Raw genomic sequence first — 15,756 nt, 5'->3', positions numbered from 1 at the left:
TCATGATACACCCGTTCACCGAAGTCTGCGCTACACTCCCTAAGACGGTTCTAAATCTTCCCCACAACCTCACAATCTCTACCATGCTTCCCTAAAGCTTCGAAAATTAATCCATCATGCTTAAACGATCATTAAATACATGAATCATCACTTTCCAACGCAAATCCTAAGTTTCCCCCAAAAACAAAATTACTAACATGCGTCCCAAAAATCATCAATTCTAAGCTCTAGCATGCTCGAACCATAATTATACATGCTTTAGAAGGTAAATATTCATCATTTTGAGCTTGATTAGGTATTGCTCACCCCAAAACAAGCATCCAAACTGCTACAACCCTTCTAGCAACCACTTCACACGTCCGATCAAGTGCCAATGCTCGAGATTGCTTGCTGACGCTTGTCACTACACGCCCTACTAGTTGGTGAGAGGGGAAAAACGTCCCTAAACCGCAATCCAACCCCAAAACGCCATGGAAAGAGTCAACACACGTCCAAAAGGTTCAACACAAAATCTGTTGCTAACCCACGATAGTAGTGGGAGAAAAAAAGACTGAAACGAACCAGAGAAAAGGGACGCTGATAGAGAGGAGAGAAAGAGAGAGGAGGGGTTCGGTCAAGGGGGAAAACGGCCGTGGGGGTGAGAAAGAGAGGAAAAAGCAGGTGGGGGAGTGCGAGTGAGTGAGAAGAGGGTCGAGCGGTAGGAAACCAGCGGAAAAAGGGGAAAGAGAGTGGCGAGAGAGAAGAAGAAGGGACGTGTGGCAGAGAAGGAAAAATCGCACGAGAGAGAGAGAGAGAGTTTACCAAGTCGCCGCCGCTGCCACCTCCGTCGCCGTCGCCGTTCCAGCCACCACCACCCGACCGCCACTCTCCTCCCTCTGCGCTGTCACGGGAGACCACCAGGAGACGACGAAGAAGGAAGGGAAAGGCGAGGGAGAAGGGCCTCGCATCGGGCCCTTACGCGAGTGGGGGTCGGGTCCGGGTCTGGACCCTAACGCGACCCGACCCGCCGAACCAACGAGCGTTACACCTTGAATGAAGCTCCCAAGATGTTGAAGATGAAGAGAAATGGAAAGAGGAAGAGGGAGAGAGAAAGAACTCAAGAGAAACCCTAAGTCTTCAAGTGAGAATACTCTAGGGTTTCTCTCAAGGCAAACTCTTGCCTAAGAGGGGGGGAGTGGAGGCTATTTATAGAAGATTTTGGAGACAAAACCCTAAATTTGAATTTGTTTGAATTTCACTCCTTTTTCATCCGAATTTCACATAATTTTGAATTATTTTGAAAAAAAATGGTTTGAAAATGGGTATGATTGGCCATTAGGCTTATAAAAATATTTTTTAAAATGGGTTGAGTCTTTGTCCACTCAAAAAGACCAAAATCACCCTCTAAAAGAAGGTTTTTTGTCAAAAGGAGGGGCAAATAAGTCTAGCCCACCAAAAGACTAAAATCACCCTCTAAAAGGAGGTTTTTGGTCAAAAGGAGGGGCAAATCGGTCTTCTTTACCCAAAAAGACTAAAATCACCCTCTAAAAGGAGGCTTTTGATCAAAAGAAGGGGCAAATCAGTCTTGTTTACCTAAAAAGACTAAAATCACCCTCTAAAAGGACGTTTTTGGTCAAAAGGAGGGGCAAATTGTTTTTGTTTACCATAAAAGACTAAAATCACCCTCTAAAATGAGGTTTTTTATTAAAAAGAGGGGCAAATCGGTCATGTTTACTTAAAAAGACTAAAATCACCCTCTAAAATAAGGTTTTTGGTCAAAAGGAGGGGCAATTGGGTCTTGCTCTATTTTGGATCTAATTTGAATTTGATAATTAGATTTTGAGTTTGAAATGCTAGATTTGGATCTAAACTTGGATTTTGGATCTAAACTTAGATTTAAAATTCATTTTAAAAATAATAGACCCCAAATTTTGATAGCCCTGTTTTTTGAAAAATTTGGGGTGATAACACAGTCTTTCCCTGTCAACTTCTCTGATCTCACAAGGAGAAATGGGCTCCTCCAATCCTTTCTCCTTCCCTTGAACGATTGCAGCCCAAGAGCGACGAATCGCCCCACCACCCCAGCCTTGTTCACCATCCTTGCTGAAATCCTAGCTACTCGCAACACCTTCCATAGCTCTCCTTTCCCTCCCTCAGGGGAAGGAATGTTGAAACCCTCCCCTTCGAAAACTTCTGTCAGCAAAACACCAAATTTGGAGACGACTTGTCATTTGGCAAATGGATCACCAAGATTGAAAGCTCTCTTTCATAAAAAGAGAAAAAGAAAGCGAATTTGGTATTAATTCACTGTCACGGGCCGACTACTCCGAACTGTGCGGCGCGACAAACTCTCGCCAGTAAGCCGCAAGCCTTCGCCTCGTTCAAGTGGGCACAGATCACTTGAACGCTTTTTGAAAACTTTGAACACAAAGTACAAAGAGTGTGGAAAGAAACTCGCAATATATTCACTTCATAAAGATGAGTACATCACGAGGGAAAGCAAGTAAGCTTTTACACTTTACTTACAAAGGATGGTCGAAGCCACTTACAGAATTCTCATGCCGACCATCCAAAACAAGGAATCCCAATATTGCACTTGGGGTCGTTTTGGGAGGGTACTCTGACACAGGTGAACATACAAGCTTACACCAAGACTCAACGTAAGCAAAAGACTGTACAGACTCTAGACACAGGGGAACATACTCCCCCCTTCAAATCAAGCGTTGTCCTCGGCGCTGGTAGCTTCGTGGTAGACCCTGACTTCTTCTGGGTGTCTCCGCCTCAAACGAAAGGCGAACTCCCACGTTGGTTGATCTTCGTCTACCCATCGGACCAAGTATCGCTTCGGTTCACTAAGGTAGTTAACTTTGTGCCGAAGGATCTGGTCTACTTGTCGATCAATGGCCCGCCGGGTGGAAGGCGCTCGTTGCATGATTGGTTCTCTCCGGGGCTGGCTTCTTTTCGGGTCTTCTTCGTGGGCATAGAAGGGCTGAAGCTTGTGGACGTTAAACACAAGATGCGCCTTGAAGTCTAGCGGGAGATCTAACTTGTACACCCACTTCCTCATCCTCTTGACCACAGTAAATGGCCCTTCATACTTTATGGTCCGCGCTCGGTGTCGCCCATGGAAGATTCCCGCTCGGTCTACGCAAAGCTTCATGAGGACTTGGTCGCCCGCTCGAAATTCCATTGACCCTCGTCTTCGATCTGCATGTTTCTTCAGCTCTGTAGGGGCATGGCCCACTTTATGCCGAGGTGGCCGCTATCTAGGGAGCTTCGCAGGCATTGTCCTGGCGAATTCCTCTAAGACATGTGCAAGCGCCTCTGGGACCAAACCAGGAGAGTTTCTGGACACTTCCCTGGTTGCCACCAAGTCCATCCCATCACCGTGTTTCGAGCCCTGGTTCAATAGAAGTGCAGATACCATCGTGACCTTGCCCTTGTCTTTCTTCAGTGTTACCACTGGCACCATGCAAGGGGACTTCTCATCCATAATACTGACATTGCGCAAATGCGGCATTGGGACCATCTTCGCTGCACTAAGGAGCTCCATGCCGAGAATCATCTGGTAATCATCCATTGGGACCACGGAAAAGTTGGCTTTCTCTGACCAACTCTCAATCTTCACAACCACATCTCGGGCCAGTCCGTGGATGGGTTTTGCCTCTGAGTCGACTGCCTTCATGCGCAACTCTCCCCTCTCAAGTAAGCCTGGGCACCGGGCCGGGCCGCCGCCGGGTACCCGGCCCAACTCGGGCCCGGGCTCGGGCCTTGAAAAAATGAATTTCGGGCCGTTAATTCCCGGGCTCGGGCACGTCGCTGTGCTCGGCGGTGGCCCGAGAGCCCGATTTTATTATTTTTTTAAAAAAAATGAACTTATGGGTCTTTAACGTAGGGTTTCAGTTTTCACTCTCTCGATACTTCCCTTCCCTGTTTGGCTTTTCCTCGTCGTCGTCGAGACTCAACACTAAAGAGTGAAGACTGCCTCCTTGTTGCCCAACGGCTGTCTCCTCTAGTGACCGGTCCTCCCAGTCGCAGTCGCCGTCACCGTCGCCCATCGGCTGCCTCCTCTGGTGACCGGTCCTCCCAGTTGCCGTCGCCCATCGGCTGCCTCCTTCGGTCCTCCCAGTCGACTGTCACAGTTTTGGTTGCGTTATCTTTGGCTTTCCCCCATTGTGTTTCTAGGGATGAACTCAATTTGATTTATTGATGGTTTTGTAATTGTATAGCATATTAATTAAATAGCTGCTCAGCATCAAAAGAGGCGAGAATCTATTGGAATCACGCTAGAACAGTCCCAATTAAGAGGAGAACACGAAGCTTTCAGGCCAACGGAGAGCCTCGAGTTCGGATCGAAGTCCACGTGATCCCGTCAGAAACCACACGTTTTGAGGTTTGTACTGGCTCTTCCTGTTCAGGTTCACTTATCTCCATCTCCTCTTCGTTATCATCTCGGACAAAGACTGGGTGTCGTTTGTTTCTTTTCTTTTGAGGTCATTCCATCAAATGGCATTTAGTATTCGTCATAAACTTGTCTGCTCTGCTTGATAGTTTTGTCTTGTTTTGCATCTTAATTCGGTTTAGTTTTGTCTTGTGTGTTTTTTCTCTTTGTTCGATGTCTAGTCTGGAGGTGTCCTTATACTGTGCCCATTACCTGTTTGGTAAGTTGTCTGAGAGAACTGGCTTTGCAGTTGTGGTCCTTTTCTCTTTGGTGTATGAGATTCAGTATTACCAAAGAAATGCATAGCAACCAATAGTAGAGTTTTGTAAATTCTATTACTGTGGTGGGAAAAAAGTCGCAAAATATCTAAAATGTAACTGATGTAGATTAAATCCTGTAATGCTTTCCTTAGAATGGCCAGACTTTTTCTAGATGATGCCACACGCAAGTACTCTCTTTCACCGAATTGGCAAAGGTCTATCTTTTTCTTGCTTCAAATTCCATATACTGGACAGAGCATGGCATGATAAATAAAAAAAGGCACTTGTTGATGAATGGGGATGCCCTTGGATTTGATATTGATGATGCCTGATGGATGATTGGTTACAGAAAAATAACAGGGATAAGGTCTGATGTGGCAGCAGTTTTTGCAATGGAGATTTTCTGAATATGATTTGCACAGTGTACCATCTCTTTCTGACAATGTATATGTGCCCTTTTGGCCTAATATTGATCTCAGGAAAAATTCTAAATAAACACACGAATTAAACCCTTTTGAAAACCAGAATATTTTGCTTAACTAATCTAATTAAGAAAGGAAGAGTTTAAAAAATATGACAAGCAACTCTTAAACTATTTGAGAATAATCCATACTATGATTGTTGGTTTGTGATGCTGAATTTTTTTACTGCAGTTTGTATCAAGGTTTCTTCTTATATCAATTTTTATAATGATGCTGTTGTTTTAAAGTGGTCCGAGTCTGAGACGCCTGTTTTAATTAAATGTTTTTTCATAGATATACCACTTGGCTGTCATCTAGACTTGCAGTTCTAGTCTCAGAAATTACTGGTGAATTTTTGGAGAAAGTGCTTCAGCTTCTTGCATCCTGTCCTGCTGAAGTGGAGGTTAGTTAATCTTCTCTTACTTAGCATGAGTTATGAATGGAAAATGCTACTCAGTTTTGTGTATGTATGGGAAGTAACTCGTGGCTCATGGTGATGTGGCCAGTTCTACTTGGACTTGTCATGTGCTATATGATGTGGTCACAAAATCAAATATCTATTTCATGGAATAGGATATGTGAAACTTTTATGTAAATTTGGTACGGGCATAAAAATATATGTATTTATGATAAGTTTTCTGTACATATGCCTGCATAAGAGTGAATTCTTGTTACTCTACTCTCCCAACCAGTGTGCATATGCCTGCTCTGCCTTTTTTGGTTTTATTATGTTATTACCATCTATCCTCAATGATGTTGGTCTTTATTATGTTATGGTTTTGGCTATTTACATGTGTCATTTCAACTTATGTCAGTTATGTCGCCTGGTTCTTCTGATAAAGAATATTGTCCAACTTCTAATATGGAATCAGTCGAATCATTTACCGAGAGAGAAGCTGTCTCCAAGAGAAAAAGGACTTCAAAAGTATGGATTGATTTTATATTGGTTACATATAAAGGAGAAGAGTTTGCCAAATTGAAACATTGTGGAGAACGACTGAAAGCAAGCAGTGCTCATGGAACTAGCCATTTAAGTCGACATATGAAATCTTGTTTAAATAGGCAAATCAATGAAGGAAAACAAAGAACTTTATCACTTGCAGTTAATGACTCTGGTGCAACTTCTATAGGTATACAAAAATTTGACATGGAATCTATAAGAAAATTGATGTCAAAGTGTGTAATAGCACATGAGCTTTCGTTCAATTTGGCAGAATATAAATATCATAACAAACTTCTTCAAACTTGCAACCATAAGTTCGTTCCATTTTCTAGAAGAACTTTGAAAAGAGAAATTATGTCAATGTACAAGGCTGAGAAAGCCCGACTTGAAGGATTTATAAATGATTCTACGCAGCGAGTTTCATTGACATTTGATATGTAGACTTCACAGCAGACATTGGGTTATCTATGCGTGACAAGACAATAAGTTGATATATATTGGAAGTTGCATGCTCACATGTTCAGTTTTGTACATGTGCCTCCACCACATAATGCAAATAGTTTGTGTGAGGCTTTATTAGAATGCATCTCTAAATAGAACATTCAATCAAAGTTATTTTCTATTACAACCGACAATTGTTCGACGAATGATAGTGCAATAACTACACTGAAAAGGAACTTAGGAAGAAGAAATCTTATTCCAATGCAGGGGCAACATTTGCATATTCGTTGTGGTGCATATTCTAAATCTTATAGTTCAAGATGGTTTGTAGGATCTGCATGATACAATTTCAAAGATTCGTGAAAGTGTTAAATATGTAAAGGGATCACCAAAGCGGTTATATTCCTTTAAGGATTGTATAAGAACAATGGGCTTGATTGGTACAAAGAAATTAACTTATGATGTTCCAACTCGATGGAACTCTACATATGTTATGTTGAGAGATGCATTGTTCTACAAAGATGCATTTCAACATTTAGCTTGTATAGATCCCAATTATACAAATTTACCTTCTGATGATAAATGGTCTTATGCAACTACCTTGTGCCAGTTTTTGAAGTTATTCTATAATGTTACAAATATATTTTCTGCCACTAGAAACGTAACAGCTAATGTGGTTTTTAAAAAAATATAGAAGGTACGCAACCATTTGCGTCAAAATCGTTTGGCAGACAATCATTATATAAGGTCATTAGCATACAAAATGCAAGAAAAGTTTGATAAATATTGAAAAAATTACTACAATGTCCTTTTTAGAATTGCATTTGTCTTAGATCCTAGATCCAAACTGGGATATTTGAAGTATGCGCTTGAGTCTAAACGAAATTGATGCAATGGTACAATATGAAAAAATAGAGAGCAGTCTTCATGGATTGTATGCTGAGTACAAAAACGTGTATAGTACAGACAATGAAGAAAATGAAAATGCAAACAACGTCATTGTTGATTTTGAAGAAGAGATGGCTTCAACTTTTTCAAGAGATGCCTTCTTCACATATTACATGAGTTCTGCATCTTCTCAAGTACCTCGCACAGATCTGGAAGCATATTTAACTGATCCAATAGAACGATCTCGGCCTAATGAAGACTTCAATATATTATCTGGGTGGAAGGCAAATAAAAGTAAATATAGAGTTTTATCCAAAATGGCTCGAGATATCATGGCAGTCCTATATCCACAGTTGCATCTGAGTCTGCATTCAGTACAGCTGGAAGAATCATTAATGATTATCGATGTTCAACCACTCCTGAAACCGTTGAAGCACTAGTTTGCACACAGATTTGGATTCGTGATGAAGATATCTCATGTGAAACGTAAGATGTTCATTGTTTAATGTTGAATTTTAATCATTTTTTTTGTTTTTCATGATATACTAACATTGTAGTTTGCTTGTGGTGATGTGTTTTTTGTAGTTTTGAAGAAAAGGTAGAATCTTCTGGTGATGAATTAGCATGAATTATATTTCATTGTGGTAAAACATTTCTTTGACATTTTATAAAATCTCTTTGACACACATGCACACACAGGTTGGTTTCTTATGCTATAAGCATAGTGTTGCACCATATCAAATCAATCTTATTGTCTCTCTTTCTCTCTTTGCTTTCTCATGCAAATGCAATGGGTGTGGTTGTTACAGTGAAAACACATATGAAGGCAAAAGATGTCACATAACAAAGATTGATTAGATTTTGCTCAATGGGAAGACAATGCAAATGTTGCTCTTGTTTGCTCAGCCCTCTTAATATATATGTAGCATGCTATGTGGGTGGGATTTGTACTCTTTTCCTGCCATGGTTGTTAAGGTGGTTTTGGATCTTGTAAGTTTGGAAAGGAAGATATCATGTGCTGTTTGGATAGCTGGTATCATCACTAATATGGAGATACAATGTTCAATCATGTACTTTGACACTATTGGAAAACAAGTGCAACTTCTATGGATTTCTTTTATACTAAGTCTGCTTTGCTTTGTACTTGGGTTCTAAACTTAGATGCTATTATGTTCTTGATTTTGTGGAGCTTTAAAATACTTCATGAGTTTGTACTCCACGCCCATGTAACTGTGTAAGGTTTCTTACAATGAAGGACTGTTATTTTTACATTGGGAGAGTTTATGTAATGTGGTGCCCTGTAGGATGTATCTATGTTTGGGATAAATGGCTGTTATTTGCTTCAAAAATCATATGAAACTACCATCTTGTAAAAAATTATTGGTTACATGGTGATTATAGAAGCAAACTGAGCCGAGAAACAGGTTTGAGAAACAAGCCTGGCCCCAAAAAATCTCGGTCCGGCCCGCCCAAAGCGCAACTCAGCCCGCCCGGCCCGTTATTAATCGGGCCAGGCCGGGCCTTGACGGAAGCCCGAGGCCCGATATGACATGGGCCCGGCCCGTTTAGAAACGGGTCGGGCCTCGGGCCGACCCGTTTAGAAACGGGTCGGGCCTCGGGCCGACCCGTTTAGAAACGGGTCGGGCCTCGGGCCGACCCGTTTCATTTTTTGGGCTTCATTTTCACATTTTTATCGGGTCGGGCCGGCCCGATGCCCAGCCCTACTCTCAAGGGTGAGGCCTAATCTCTTTTCCTCCACAACTGAGACGAAATTATATGTGGCACCCGTATCTATCATAGCCATCATAGGCTTTCCATTCACCAGATTCTGAATGTACATGAGTTCCTTGGAAGGTGTCGTTGTCACCTTAGCTTTCTCTTCACGTTTCACTGAGTTGAGGAGCTGAAGTGCACCAATCCTAGATCCTTCCGCTTCTTCAGTCCTGCCTTCGGTGGCCCTCGCAGCGTTAGCCTGTTTGGTAGGTCTCACCCGTTTCGGACATACACGCGTATAGTGCCTTCCTCCGCAGACTCAGCAATTCACTTCTCTTGGCGGCCCATTGTTGTCTCTATGAAAAAAGGGTTTTCTCTCGACTGGCTTCTGGGTCGACGATTCATTTCTGTTGTCGCACCGTTCCTCCCTCTTACCGCTGTGGTCAGAGTCCTTCATAGACCTGAAGGTATCTGTGCAGCTTGTGCGTTGGGTATCGGCCAAACGCTCGGCTGCCACATATGCCTGTTCCAAAGTCTCTGGATTCGATCTCTCCACGTCGGCTTGGGCCCAAGATTGGAGCCCTATGATGAACCAATGAAGTTTATCTTTTTCTGTCATCATAGGCACGTCCAACATAACTTTTTGGTAAGACCTGATATAATCTCTTAAGGCACCAGTCTGCTTCAGGTTTGCAACCAACCTATAAACATGTCTTTCGGCGTTCACGGGCATAAAGTACCCCTTCAACTGCTTACGGAAGACGTCGAAGGTAGTAATCGTGCAATGCCCATTCTCAATGTCTAGCATCTTCCACCTCCACCAAGCCACAACGTCTCCCTCTAGCAACATCGCTACGGTCTTGATCTTCAGATCTTCTTCTACTATGTTCTGCAAGTCCAGATAGTAGTCCACTTGGAACAGAAAATTGTCAATCATCATTGCATCTCGGCTACCACTGTACTTCACCGGACGTTGGACGTCGACCCTACTGGTCCTTTCTTGACTACTACTAGCTAAGTTCATACGTAGTAGTCTCTGGTTTGAAACCTGAAGTCCCACGACTTCGTCCTGCAGGGTCTTCACCAAGTCGGAGAGCGATCAGTTCATGGCCACTAACTCGGCCATCTGTTCCCGCATCAACTTCATATCCTCCTTGAATCCCTCAAAGGTCTCGGCAGCAAAGCCAAGGGCTTCCTCATGGGTGGCCACATCTGCGACCAACCTATTCACAGTCTCCTCCAGGTTTCCCTGGTCATGGGCCGGGCTCGCTCTCCTTGCCTTTGGCACCTCGCAGATTGTATTGTGATGCCATGGCACTCTCTTCGACAGCTGCAAGTCGGCACGACGCTCTACACCGACTCTCTGATCGCTTCCCCAGATTGAACAGAATCTGGGCTCTCATACCAGTTGTCACGGGCCGACTACTCCGGACCGTGCGGCGAGGCAAACTCTCACCAGTAAGCCGCAAGCCTTCGCCTCGTTCAAGTGGGCGCAGATCACTTGAACGCTTTTTGAAAACTTTGAAAACTTTGAACACAAAGTACACAGAGTGTGGAAAGAAACTCGTAATATATTCACTTCAGAAAGATGAGTACATCACGAGGAAAAGCAAGTAAGCTTTTACACTTTACTTACAAAAGATGACCGAAGCCACTTACAGAATTCCCATGCCGACCATCCAAAACAAGGAATCCCAATATTACACTTGGGGCCGTTTTGGGAGGGTACTCCGACACAAGTGAACATACAAGCTTACACCAAGACTCAACGTAAGGAAAAGACTGTACAGACTCTAGACACAGGGGAACATTCACAACTTCTAAAAATATTTCATGAAAGTGGTGGAGCAACAATTTGTCCCTAGTCGGCCGTTCTGATTCGTATCGGCACAACAATTTGTTCCTGTGGTTGCTTCAGGGTAGGGGTCGGCGTCGGGCTGGCCCGACCTTGTACAACCGGGCCCGGATCGGTCTATATTATTAAAATAAAAAATAAAAAAAAATATTTTTAATTCTTAATGAGCCAGATCGGGCCAGGCTGACCCCAGCCAGCCCATTGGGCCCGGGACTGGGTTTTCTTACGGACCTGGGCCCGTACCAGGCTAGGTCTCGGGCCCTTGTTGGTAGGCCAGCCAGGGGGCCAGCCCTATTCATTGGTGCCAACTTTCATGTATTACCTTTAAACCTTTTAATTATATTTTTTAAAATTGCAATATTGTATCCTTGTGAATATTTTTTTTAATGAAATCTGTGTTTGTGACTGTGGATGGAAAAGCCGCACCGGCTCGACCCATGCGATTTTTTTATCTCTGTAAAAGAGATCCTCTTTTTGTTTAGCTATCGATCATTGTACATTTTTATGCATAGGAATGTCAATATATTCGATTTAAACGAAGGATTGGATCGTTTCAAGAAAATTGGATATGAAAAAAAAATTCCTTAATCCCCACAATCTTGATCTAGATAATTTTGGAGTTGTACCGGAGTCATTAATTAGCAGTTTTTCCTTTTTTAATTCTATTTAGTTGATAATATTTTCAATTTGAAGGGATAATTTAAACATTTGGATGATTTTAATATTTTTTATGAGATCAAGTGCTTGTTTGAAAAAGAGAAGGAAAAGTTGAGGACATTTGGTGTTCTTCAAAACGAGTTATCTCTTATCTTTCTCATTTAATTTGTGAAGCAATCTTTGTTAACATTGAAAACAGTATTGGAGTGGATTTTTAGATTTAAATACATTGAGATCGCACGTAGAGATTGGGAAAACATATATACCTTACTTTTTTTACAGTTTAATTAAAAAAAAACTAAGCGTAAAACTGTTAAACTAAGTGGGATGGAGAATTGTTCTCCTATTAATTGTATCTGCTTTTTCAGATATTCATATACTTGGATTCAAACCTGGATTCGAATATGAATGAAAGAAATGTCATATTCAAATTTGAAACCAAATCAGATTTCAAAATCTGAATCTGATTTTTAAATTCATATATGAGTCTGAATCCAAATCTGGTTGATTTTCATAATGTAGGAGCATTGAATACAGGATTTTTATTTAAAACTAAATCCAAATTTGAATCCAATCGAATATTTATGTATATCTAAATCTGAATTTGATTGAATGTTGTTTCTTAAATCTGAGCCGTTTTCTTCGTCTGATTTTTTCGAAACAATTCTGTTAGATATCCGATTCAAGTCAGATATATTCATCGCATCCTTAGGTGGAAGCCTCCTACTTCCAAGATGTTCACCTTCAGGGGACAAGCCCATTTGTGTGTGTCCAAGTGGATAGGGTTGTACACTAGTCAAGCCAACTCAAGCTCGAGTCTCGACTTGAGCTTGGCTCATTTGTTAAAACAGTTCAGCTCCAGCATGTAAACAAGTAGAGTTCAAGTTACATTAACTCAACTCGATTAAACTCGATAAATTTTTAGGTTTCATATAATCTTTTACATTTTAAAGCATTGCCATTTATTCTTGCTCAAATTTTCTATACCACTCCCAATGATGAGCACTTGGAGCCTAATCTTCTAAATGCAAAAATTGATTAATTAATAGGATGATTACCTTTTCTAACAGATCTTGAAATTAAACATTTTTTTTTCATTAATAAAATGACCACTTTACAATCTCTTAATATGAACTTGTCGATGTTGCCTATTGAAATTAGTATAGGTTACAATCTTAAGGCATGGCGTATGTTTTGGTACAATAATGGCAACCTTAGTGTTTGCTACATGTAAAAAGTAATTTTAAATGTTATGAAACATAAAATCTCACAAAGGTAAGTAAAAATAGCTGCAATAAGACGATGTTGATGATGATGAAGATGAAAATAAAAGTGGTAGCTAGGTAGAAAATGAAGGATTTTCTTAATATGGGTATGGGACTTGTACCATTAATGGGGTAAGTCAGCTCTAATTGATCAATATACTTATCTGTATATCATTACTAAAAAATGAATAAAATGACAACCACAATAGCGTGGTTCTGTCATTTTGACATGACCAGCCAATGTGATTATATAGAGATAGGAATAACAGGTGAAAATGAAAGACAAATTAGGAGTGGTTACCAACCACAATATGGTTTAGACTGGGGATTTCGTCAGGATCACACCTTGTGCCTTCGCTCATCAAGCCATGCCTGAACGAGATGATGATAAGACACGTAAGACATCTTGAGCATTCAAGCTCATATTTGGGGCTTGGAGTCTTCTTGACCTGATGTTGAAATTAAAAATTTTCATTGAAGCAATCGTTGATTTATATATAGTACATGGTGTGTAATATTTTAGGACCAGAGGTGCGATTCTTGTGCCACAAAAAGCCTTCGCAACAGAAAAGAGAAAGGGCACAAATCAATAAAAAAAAGAGGGTTCATTGTTACTAACTCTGTTTCACTAAGGAAGAAGATAACCCCATAGCGTTGAATTTCTTCATAATAATGAACTCCAGCAGTGCTTACGCTTTGTTGGGTTGGAGGAAAATGAAGGGATGGAAAGGGAGGAAAAGGAAAAGGAAGGGAAAGAAATGAAATGAAAAAGAAACGAAAGAGTTCATTAAAAAGCTTGTTTGGATATAAAGGAAATGAAAGACTAAATAGCACATAGATTTAGAAATGAGAAAAAGGAAAAGAGGGATAATGTGGAAATAAAAAACTCTTTGACGCTTTGTCTTTTTTTCTCCTTTTTAATTGGCCAACCAAATAATTGTTCAATCCTTTTCTTTTCCTCCTACCAAAGTTAGTACAGCAACAAAAAAAAAAAAAGAAAAAAAACGAGAAAAGGGAAAACTGATCAAAAAAATGAGGGGCCCGGTTTCTTATCAGAACACCCTCAGAGAAAGAAATGAACAAGAAACTTGAAGAGGAGAGGGAGAGAAAAATTAATACCTGTTGTTGTTGGGTTTTTACTGCCACTGCACAAGCTCCGGTGTGTTTCGCCGATCACTACAGATGGCTGGGGACAGTAGGGACGAACAAGATTAAGGAGAGTGTGGAGAGATAAAATGAGAGAAGAAAATAAAAAAGAAGTCGACAAAGAGCCACTTATAAGTTATACCTGTCTTGGGAATTTTGATGTTGTCCCATTGTTTTCTACACAATTCCAGTGAAGACACTTTTATTTTTTTCAATTATTATCCCCCAATCTTTTGGGTTTCAGTAGGGGTCTGGTTGACCCGTTTTTTATAAAAAAATTAACTACAGGACCCAATCAGTGAAGACTTTATAGTAAAAACAAGAAATTTCTTGGAATCTGTGTAGGCAATTACCCACACGTAGCCCACACTGCCTCCGTCCTTGGCACTGAACTGCAAAAATTTGTATAACATGGCAATTTCACTATTGGTATATTGGTTGTCCCTTACTGTATTAATAGTGCCTCTCACCCAGAAACTTCTAATCCGACCCAAGAAAATAATGTGCTTCTCCATAGTTTCTTGCTTTTCTAAGGTAAATCTACTTCACACAGCATCCATATTAATAAACTTTCTCCCTTCTTCCATATCATCTTCCTTGACCTAATTTTAATCTATATCTTAATACATAATATATTTTATGTCAGCAAAAAATTTACACAACTTAAGATAGGTTATCGTTTACCTAATTGGATGTGGACATGGATCTGAATGGTAACACATTGAAGGTCACCTTATCACTCCTCCAACATCTACTAACACAATCTGATGTCTGCTGGTTGTTATTAGCCTAAACATTAGAAATAAGTTCAAATCTGATTACTATGCAGGGCTAGTTGAAAGCATTTGGGGCAGGCCGAAGCAAAAAAAAACTTAAATTTTACCAACAATTTTTCATAATGTCCCCAAGTTATCAGCTGTTTTACAAGTTCATGCTTTCCATTTCAAATTTTCCAAACATGATCTCTTGTTCTTGAAAATTTTCAACATGTCCTTGCATCCCTCCGTTCAATAACTGAAGATATATGGCGCAGGGTCCATCGCTAACATGAGTTCGTTATAGACTTATAGCGCATGATAAGAGATTAACATGATCTTGAATATGGGCGTGAGTATCTTAGAGAAATGATAATATAAACGCTCGTCTATGAAATATGTGCACAATGTAATGGTGCACATGCCTCTGCATATAACCAGTTAAAAGAGAAAGTTACGTGTGCCATGCGCACACTGTCGGCAGTAAAGGAGGGAAGGACATTTTGATAATTTGTTAAAAAAAATGTTCTTTATAACCTTTTTACTGTTCCATTTCTATTTTCTGTCTTTACAAAAAGTTTTTTTTTCAGTATGAGCTAAGTGAAGAGAGTTTAAAGGTGAAGAAATTGATGTTCTTTGGGGGATTATTAGGTTTCATTTAATATATGTTGAGAATCACTATTCATAATTAGTCTACTATCGAATTAACGGTTGTAGTAGTGACGTCGGAGAAGCTGCCGGCGCAAGGAAGCTTTCCATATTCATAAAAATATTCCGGTGAGTCTTGTTCAGGCTCTGAAGTTTGGCAACCTAAGAGATCAAAGGAAAGTGTATCGTGAACCAGTACTGTACAATTACGTAAACATTGTAAATACTCATTATATATTTCTTGTACGAATTTTCCAGTTTCCCTAGAAGAACTTCCCTTTCTCGCCTCTTTAGTTATCTCAGT

The sequence above is a fragment of the Nymphaea colorata genome, chromosome 5 (assembly GCF_008831285.2).
Source record: "Nymphaea colorata isolate Beijing-Zhang1983 chromosome 5, ASM883128v2, whole genome shotgun sequence".
Taxonomy (NCBI): Eukaryota; Viridiplantae; Streptophyta; class Magnoliopsida; order Nymphaeales; family Nymphaeaceae; genus Nymphaea; species Nymphaea colorata.
Note: the sequence above shows the minus strand (reverse complement) of the source record.